At 36.9% G+C, this 9,803-nt stretch overlaps 1 long non-coding RNA gene across 1 annotated transcript in view; it reads left to right on the forward strand.

Moving 5' to 3' along the window:
* LOC131503671 (uncharacterized) overlaps nt 1–8,798 on the forward strand; it is a 28,893-nt gene extending 20,095 nt beyond the window's left edge. The window contains exon 2 of the long non-coding RNA XR_009257523.1: nt 7,284–8,798. This is a non-coding gene — a long non-coding RNA (uncharacterized LOC131503671). The remainder of the gene's footprint in view (nt 1–7,283) is intronic.
* The last annotated feature ends 1,005 nt before the right edge of the window (nt 8,799–9,803 follow it).

The following is a 9,803-nucleotide window of genomic DNA, read 5'->3' on the forward strand; positions in this document are numbered from 1 at the left end:
ATCAATACTGTCATGAAAGGATAGTCATAATGTTATCAAGATTAAAAAACAAATCATAGAAACCTGCAAGAACATAAAGCAATCTATGAACAATGATTTCTTTAGAGGAGTGGAATGGGGATGTGGCCCTTTTACTTTATACTACACTTGGCTGCTTGATTTGATTTTTACCACGGCGTGTGTTCTTACTCGACACTTTAAAATACCCAAGAACAACAAAATGTTGACATTATATTTAAAATACATGGCTATTTGTAATTACTAATATCCTTCAACAGTTTCAAATTGAGGTTGGTGTTTGGAATCATAACTTTATTGCTTTACATTTTCTCTCTCTCAAGAATGAGGGCACGGGGGAGAGCATGCGTGTGAGCACAAGAGGGCAGGTAAGCATACGTAAGTGTGTCTGCATGTAAGATGTTCTTCTCACTTGATCTCCACTTGAGAGGTATGGGGCATTTGGGGGCCAAACACAGAGGAATTGTGGTGTACACAAGAGAAAGGAGAACTCGAACTTTTTGTTTTTTACTCCTACAAAAAAGTGGGGAAAGAGGGGCAGAGAGAGAAGGAAACACAGAATCTGAAGCAGGCTCCAGGCTCCGAGCTGTCAGCACAGAGCCCGACGCAGGGCTAGAACCCATCAACTGTGAGATCATGACGTGAGCCAAACCCAACGCTTACCTGACTGAGCCACCCAGAACTCCCCTCCCGTTAATTTTTTTTTTTTTAATGTTCAGCATTTTTAATAGAGAAAATGGAAGTTGTTAGCACTTGTTCAGTATTCCCATGAGTCTCTGTTAGTGTAGGGAACTTGTATTATAGTCCCTGTTTTGCTTGTTTGTTTGTTTGTTTGTTTTTCCATATTGTTATTTTGGACTTATCTAGGTGAAACTTATTTTGTACCAGTACATATTGTTTTTTAAAGACAGTTTTTTAATATAAAGGATTGAATGGAAAGTTTTCACCACCATTTATAGATACTCATGACATAGTATCTCAACTCTTACTAGTAGTAAGCAGGAGTTTTGGAATGTCCTTCTGGTATGGAGCGGGATTTGAAATCTATAACAAACACGAGGTTCAAAAAAATGGATAAGAACTCTACCACATCTGTTTCTAGTACTATGACTGTGACTAATCCTAATAATAGTCATTACTATTTCTAGCATTTATTGAGTGTTCAGATTTTACCAGAAACTATTCCAGGTGGTTTATACATGTGTAGACTCAACATATGTAAAGTATTTAGAAACGGGCTTGGTGCATATTAAATGCTCACAAGTATTAACTATTATTATTATATACAATTAGGTGGGAATTATTACAATTGTACATTGGAGAAAACCTGAGATACTAAGTTTAAGGAAATTTCCCAGGGCCATGCAGCTGACAAATAACATTATCAGGATTTGAACCGAGGCAGTCTGACTCCTGAGTCCATTCCCTTAATATTACCTACACAATTGTTTTCAGTGAAAGAAATCTAACATGTTACAATGTGTCATGTGAATGATTCATATTATTTGATCCTTAAATTAGGTGAAGGTACCAAGAATATTGCGAGAAATTGGTTCATTTGCCATATTTTCCCAGAAAATTCCAAGGAAGTCAGAACTAGCCTCTCTAAACATTAGAAGAAATTATTTTAACTCAAACTTAAAAAGCATTCTTATGTATGGTGTAAGAAAGTAGGCTTTAAGTATAATAGAGCTATGTTGCACAATAATCTGCGATTAAAAAGGAAAGGACTGGAGTTTTTTTAGGCTGGTAGATTGTAATTACCTAATTGGAATATTAATTCCGTTTGTCTTCCTTTGAAGGATGTTTCATCTTTTGTTTTACTCCTTGGTGGTACATCCAATTACTGAAAACAGGATGTGCCTGTAAAAAAAAAAAAAAAAAAAAAATCCAATTCCCAGCATTGAGGAGCAAAAGCACATCTACTACTAATTGTTGTCATTGAAACTAAGTACCACACAAAGCCAAACAACAAATGGTAATGCCAACAATTAAAGGAAGAAAAAGAACAGTCTCACTACATTGCGTAATAGGAAAAACAGGGAAAATGTGTTTCAGGATTTAGGCATGCTTCCCCACGATTGAGACTACTAAAAGGGGAGAAACTTTGGAATGAGTTAGTTGCACTTGTCAGTTTCATTTTGTCTTGTTTTGTGAAAAATATACAGAGGTGGTACAGGGCTCATATATTTACTGGACACCACTCCACTGAAAATGCTGAAATCCACATACCCACTGCCCATCTCAACTGCAACAGCATTATTCACAGTGGACAACTTCTCCCTTTGGTTTGTTTCTATAATGATAACAGAATGCTTAGTTTAAAACTCAATGCACCTATAGCAGTCAAATGTCAAAGGAGAGGGGGGAAAAGATGCCATTTTAGTATTTTGCAATAAAGTGTTAAAATCCTTCAGTAAAAAAAAAATCTATTATCTATCTATCTATCTATCTATCTATCTATCATCTATCTATCCATTATCTATCTATCTATCTATCATCTATCTATCTATCTATCTATCTGGTAGAATCAAGACTAAATGAGACCATACCATGCTTTCAATCAGGTCTGTGTTTATATTCTACTGAACAGTAGAAACTATTCCCAATTACTTAATTTATATACAAGGAACTTCCAGAAGCTCTTTCATAAACTTCAATGACAAGATGTACAAGACAGATATTACTTACTTAATGTATTTATTGATGTTCTACAGTTCTACAAACTGTAGAGAGAACATTTTACTTTATCATTTGTATTGGGGTGCTGCCATTTAGAAGGAACTAGAGCTGTCTCAGTTGTTTTATTTAGGGTTCAACCCCACACGTAAACAAACAAAGGCTTTTATTAAGTAATTTTCTTTTGAGTTTGGCACATTTTAGTTTCCATTCTGCAATTCCTTAGTCAAACCTTTTCTAAGCATTAGAGGATTCCATTCCTTGAATGTCTTGGGATCGTGTATTTAACTATTTCAAATCTATGCCCTGTTTTTAGAGTGCATATAAATTTCTTAAGTGTGGGATTTTCTATATGTAGGGATTGTGCCTGTTATCTTTTCTCTCCAGAAGTCACGACAGTTCTTAAGTTGTGTTTTCTGATGATGATGCTGAGGAAGATGCCACCAGGTTAAGCGTGGCCAAATATTTTCAGAATGAAAGAGGTGTGCTTCAGCTCATGCTTCTCTCACATTTGGTGGAAGGAGCAACAGTTGAGATCATGGTATGCAAGTCAAGTAGCTGCAGTTGCCAAAGGTCAGGGCTGGACTTGGTAACAAAGACCCTACCTTTAATTTCATTTTAATTAATACTTGCTAGATTTATCCTTTGTAGATTTCCCAAGATCCTATTTCTGAATTCTAGTGCTTTTGATAACCCTCTAAACTTCGTGCCATCTTGAAATTCAAAAGATATGCTTTCTTTACATCACCCAATGGACAAAAATGTAAGTGAGAGATTAACAGAGTAACATACTTCCCTTCCGAACGTTGTCAGCCCATTCTTCTGGACTCTTATTGAGTTATGATTGTTCAGTCAGTTATCCAACTAATTTCTCAGGTAACCAGCCCTTATTGCTTCCACTTTACCAGTGGTTCCACTACCAGTTGGGACTGACAATCCTAAAGGTCTCAGTGGCCATGTCAGGTTTCTACTGTTGGCTACCATTTACTACCATTCAGTGGCTCAAAACAGCATACATTATCTCAAAGTGCAAATAGAGATCTCTTAATAAAGCAGAAGTTTTAATAAATCAACACTCTACCAGAGTCTTTTGCTGCAAACAAGAGGTTGGTCAGGCTGCATTCCGTTTTAGAGGTTGAGATCCTCTTCCAAGTTCATGTGGTTGTTAGCAGAATTCAGTTCCTAGGATTGTAACATTGTAGGCAGAGCTGTTCTCCTCTGAGTTGGTTAGGGCTATGTTGAGGGCCTAGAGGCCTCACACAGTTTCTCGCCAAAGTATTGTTTTTTGGGCCATTCATACCAAAGCAGCTTTCATACTCAAGGCCAGAAACAGTCCCTCCCCTGTAGTCTGTTAAGGCAGAGTCATTTACAGTGTAACATAGTCAAGGGTATACCGTCCCCTCACCTTTGCCAGATAGCAGAACTTAATCAAGGGGTTGACTGTCCCCTCACCTTTGCGTATTCTATTAGTAAGAAACAAAATAAATTATTCTTGCACTCGAGGGATTATGCATGGGTGTGACTCATCAGGAGTCACTTTAGGCTGTGCATGCCACAGTGGTTTAACAAAATTAAGGGTTAATTTCCTATGAATTCAAAATTTGCTACAGTATTTTTTTTAAGTTTATCTATTTATTTTGAGAGAGCCAGAGAGAGCACTAAAGCAAGGATGGGGCGGAGAGAGATGAGGACAGAGGATCCTAAGTAGGCTCTGTGCTGACAGCAGAGAGCCTGATGCAGAACTTGAACTCACAAACCATGAGATCATGACCTGAACTAAAGTCTGATAGTTAACTGACTGAGCCACCCAGGTGCCCCCAAATTTACTGCAGTTCTGAGTAAATATACAGGGAAGTTTTCCTCCATGTGGAGATACAGTCACCCAGGCTGCCTCAATCTTGTGACAATTACAACTCAACTCAAGATCATGATCACCATGGCAAGGGGCACAATGATGGAGGGTCTCAAACCAACCATTAAAATTATCACCTATAGCTACAGCACAAAGGCCAAAACTAGTCACAAGTCTCTACCTTTCTGCAAAAAGATAGGGCATGCAATCTTCCCAGAGAAGAGGGAGACCTGGTTTCTAACACAGTCATCTTAAGAAAACTTCCTTTCAATTTTTGATGGCATGCATATGAATTTATTTTATTATCAATATGCTTTTTATGGATTGAGTTGTGTCTTCAAAATTTATTTTACACTTCTAACTCCCAATGTGACTGGCGTTTAAGTATGTAATTGAGATTAAATATGGTCCTAAGGGTAGGCCCCTAATCCAATGACTGGTGTCCTTATAAGAAGAGGAAGAGACTCTAGGAATGCACATGCATAGTGGAAAGACCGTGCGAGGACACAGCAAAAAAGTGGTCATCTGCAAGTGAAGGAGAGAGGTCACAAGACAAACAAAACTTGTTGATACTTTGATCTTGGACTTCTAGGCTCCAGAACTGTGAGAGATACATTTCTATTTTTTGAGCCACATACTCTGTGATATTTTTTACTACAGCTTTAGCAAACTAATACAACACAAAAGAAAAAGAAATGTAATTAGCCTCATATTTAAAGCTTTATAACTCACTTTCACCTATTTGCTTATTGATTTGGGTAGCCATCTTGTGAATCATATGTTAGTTTGTTTGTTTTTAATTCCCATACTATAGATCGTTATTAGGCAGAGACTCTGGAGAGAAAATGTAACTTATGCAAAGTTACCTAGCTAACTAGTGTATCAAACTCAATACAATGTTTACTTTGTGTTCTGGGGTAATTCAAATTTTCAGTAGCAAGTCCTATCAGCAAAACTGGTTATTTAAGTAGCCTATAAAAACATTGGCTTTCGGGCATAAAAGGATATGTGACCTAAGCTTACTATCTTAAGTTTATTAAGATTTCCCCCATGGAAACTTCTATTTAACTGAACATTCCCATATAGCATTAATTTTAGCAACTATGGCTTTGAGTTTAACAATGCTTTAAAATTTTCTATAGTCTTAGGAAACAATATTTGAGGCAACTAATTGTAGCAACAATGTTTTCTAGTGCTGTTACTAGGGGACATATGTTAACAGCCAAATCTCTATGAATGGAATATCCAGGGATCTCACTTTGGGTAGCTTTTATTAGTAGAATTGTAAATATGACTGGGGGAGTGAAGAGATTATTGTTTAAGTAATAAGGAAATTCCTCCCACCCCCATTAAATGTTTGGTCTTGTTAAGTGCACTCTTCCACAATGTGGGCAATCACGTTTCCTTGGTACATTTAACATAATTAATATATGCATTTGTATTTGGAAAGATCTTTCTTCTTTCCTCTTTGTTCATGACATGAACCTTACCTTTATACCTATTTTCTTTACTGGCTACTCTCATCTGTCCTTAAAATCTACTTTTGTTCACTGAATATTAGATTATCGAATTTGCTAAAATGCATAGAACTCATTTATGCATCATAAACATTTCTTCCTCTATCTCTCTTTCTTATTGTCCAAAATAGTTTAAACTATTTGCTTAATTCCTTTTGTGTTAATACACATACTTAGTGCCACTTGACTACAGTTTTCATGAGATTTTTTAAATAACTTTAAAGCTTAACCATTCACATCCATCACTGCATCCCGATCTCATTTTCTACGAGACTTGCATCTGTTTTGTTTAATTATGACAGAAGTTCATTTTCTATTTCTCACCGCCATCATCCCCCATTAACATCCCAAGTCACTTTGGTGTCTATTTGAAGATTCAACCAGCCATACCCCATCCCCAAACATCAGCTGGGGCTGCAGTCCAGCCTCATGCTGGAACGCCCATCAAAACTCTTGCTTCACTCTGAGCCGATGATACTGTCAAAATTCAGAGGCACCTCAGGCCGTCCCCCAGAGACCTTCAGCAAGTGGTTAGCCACTATTTCCAGCTAAGTCTATGGGGGTCTGTGTGATGGAGGTTTGGCTTTAGGTTCACAGACTGCCGCAGTGTTAATAAAAACATATGCAAAACTGCACACACAGTCTTTTTTTTTTTCTTAAATAAGTGCCCATTAAAAATAACTATATGATAATTAATGAGGAAGAAAAGTAGTACAGTGTAGATGGTTTGTCAATATTGTAGTTAGGTCATTCATCTGTGGAGCAGTGATATTCACCTACTTTCTCCTTTGTTTCAGAGGTAGAGTTAATATTTCACTTCTTATTTTAGACACTCTCTCAAGCATTATTTTAAACAAGCAAACAGGGACCACTTCCAAGATAAAGAAAGTCACCATTCTTTGATGATGAATTCATAATGAAGGGAATCCTCACTCCAAATGGACTTCTGTAAGGCACCATTCCCCTGAAACTCATGTTCCTAAGTATGTGAGGAGAACCAGTTAATGAATGTTAAATTAAGTTGCAGCATACTTAGAGACATGGGCAATGTTTATGTGACACTAGTTTACTTTAAAACACTCCCTATTGACCTTTACAAAAATAATACAATAGCAATTTGAGATGAATATTTACAGTGGGTGGAAATAGTTCGGAAGTGCTAATTCCCAAACCACTGTTTGTGAAACGTCCTGCTTCTTTGATCTATATTTTCTCAGGCTTCTTCAGGCAGAAACGGCAAAATTGCCAAGTTCCACGAGACAATTTCTTACGGGAGAACAGGCAGGACCCGCGGCCCTGAAAAGGTAGCAATGAAGCAGACCCGGTTGCTAAAATGAAATCACTTAATTTGTCACGTGAGCGTGCCTACCCAGAAACTATTAGCTGCGTTGGAAGAAAGACTGAAAATACGTAAACTCTAAGAGAAGGTCTCTTTTCAGCGACAAATCTGACGTAGTAATTAATACCTGGCACTTTCATATCAAAAACGCTCTTTTAAACATTAGTTTTATTGGTTGATGGATATCTCTGCAGCGTGGCTCTCTCTATTCAGGCCTCATATATGTGTAAGTTGTGAGGGAAATATTTTAAATCAAAGCTGTAAAATAAGCATAGTTAGAGAGCTAACGTGAGGATTTTTACTTCATTTACATTCATTACATATTATGAGTTTAATTACCTTCCTCAAATAATACCAGTATGAAGGAAAGATGCTGAAGAAGGCGTACTTCTATGATGATTTTATTGATTGTGACTGATGGATGGCACCAACATTTCATAGTGAAGAATCATGGTTTTGTTACATCAGGAAAATTAAATTGGGAGAGTTATTTTCTTTCCCAGTGATAGTGGCAGTTAGAATATTTCACCTGTAATGAGATGTGTGCGTTATGTGCCATCGTGAACCACGGCTCAGCCATTAAATATATGTAAATGAAGAGAAACACAAGAGAGCCCGGGCATAATAACGTGCAGAACAGAGAAATGGATCCTGGAAAGTGATTAATTTATTTGATGATGCCTCAAGTGAGGAATTTTAGGTCACAAATGAAGTGACAGAATGACAAATTACCATTTTAAAGAATTTACTGGGCATCATTACTGAACAATTGTCAGGTAGTTTATGGTGGCTGAGAAGATGGTATAAATATAGATCTTTTCCTTATCTGAGATGAATTATTAATCACCTTTTTAAAAATCTTTGTGAGTGATGGTTGGCTGTCTGATTGGAAATAATGTGTTCTACAATTTTAACTAAATTCTAATATGATATGTAACAGGAATCTTTACAATTAAAGTCTCAGTGGAGAGTGGTAGGAGGTTTACAGTCAATTGCGGTTTTAATGTGATAGAAGAGGATGAATCCACTCGCATATTTCAATAGATTTCCTTAGGTATATTATCCCTGCTGTGATGTTATTCAAATGTTTACAGTTTATTTTCATTTGAAAAATGACATTCAGATACTTAAATTGTTTTCCTTGGTTTATTAGTTAATGAAAATGAAATTCTAGTAATTACTATAGTTTTGCAGCCTGCCACATTATTTAAAGTGAAGTGACTGCCTTTGTCGGCGGCGTTATAAATGTCATCTTCCTGTGTTTTGTTCAATTTTTGTTTGCTTTGTCTATGGTATGCCCCTTCTCTGTTATATGTCACTGTGTCTAATACCAGTACCAACTGGAGTGTGGAAGGCAAAGTTACAATTTGAAATAAAGACATTTTCTCAAGTTTGGGGGTTTTTTGGTATATTTTGATAATTAAAGTACGCACCGACCTACTTTGTACATAGCACTAACCATTCCAAAAAATTCTCTATTACGAGGTACACTGAAAAATCCAGACACATTTTAAGATGTCTGTGTCAGGCTCTTTAAACCGGAGTTTATACATCGATTCGTGTCTGATCAGCTTCTTAGATCAAATGGATTTGCTGTTGCAAAGTGTTTTATTATTATTGTTGTTATTATTGATAAGGACTAAAGGCAGCAGTTGTTTTTTAAACAGTGTATGCTAGTTATCTAACGGGGTAGAAATGTCTAGAAAAACTATGTTTGACAAGCTTGCTCTTAAAGCAAGCAGATAGCAGTTGCTATTTAAGAAGGTCCTAAAAGGCTAATCTTTCACCTGGAAGGAAGTCTGAGATTTTGCTCCTTTTTCGCTATTATGTGCACCTCCACGTTTTAATCTTGATTCATTCTGAGAGTATATGAAAAATTTAAATAAGTATTCCCTGTGTTACCCATGACATCTTACATTGCTGAACTGGCAAGAAATTTAAATTTTGAATGTACATGCTACTTTTTAAAATCATTTTGCTTTTATCCTCCCCCACCCCCCATAGTGGGTGGTAGAACTTTACAGAATCTTTCTGTCGGTAAAAGAAAAAAAAAAAAAAAAACTAAAAGAATTGTTTGCTTTTAATTTCAGGTCCGGTCTCTACATGGCATGCTGAGTTTAGGGAAATCTGCATGCTGCTTTCCTTTCCCACAAAAGACGCTGAGGTGTCCCTGGTGTGCCTAACGGCACATTTCAGGTCAGTCCACTCCGGCGTTTTTCCATTAGAGATGACCTGCACCTTTCAGTTGTCTTTTATTCTTGCCTGCCGCAGAAAATATAAACATACAAACAAATGAATGAGGGCATGCCCCTCTAAAGAAAATTCAAGTCCTGGATGAGGTGCTAGAGAGAGACTGGGCTTGTTTAACCCGGCACAGTTCAGAGTGAGCAAGAGTGTA

This window comes from Neofelis nebulosa, chromosome 2 (genome assembly GCF_028018385.1).
Source record: "Neofelis nebulosa isolate mNeoNeb1 chromosome 2, mNeoNeb1.pri, whole genome shotgun sequence".
Classification (NCBI taxonomy): Eukaryota; Metazoa; Chordata; class Mammalia; order Carnivora; family Felidae; genus Neofelis; species Neofelis nebulosa.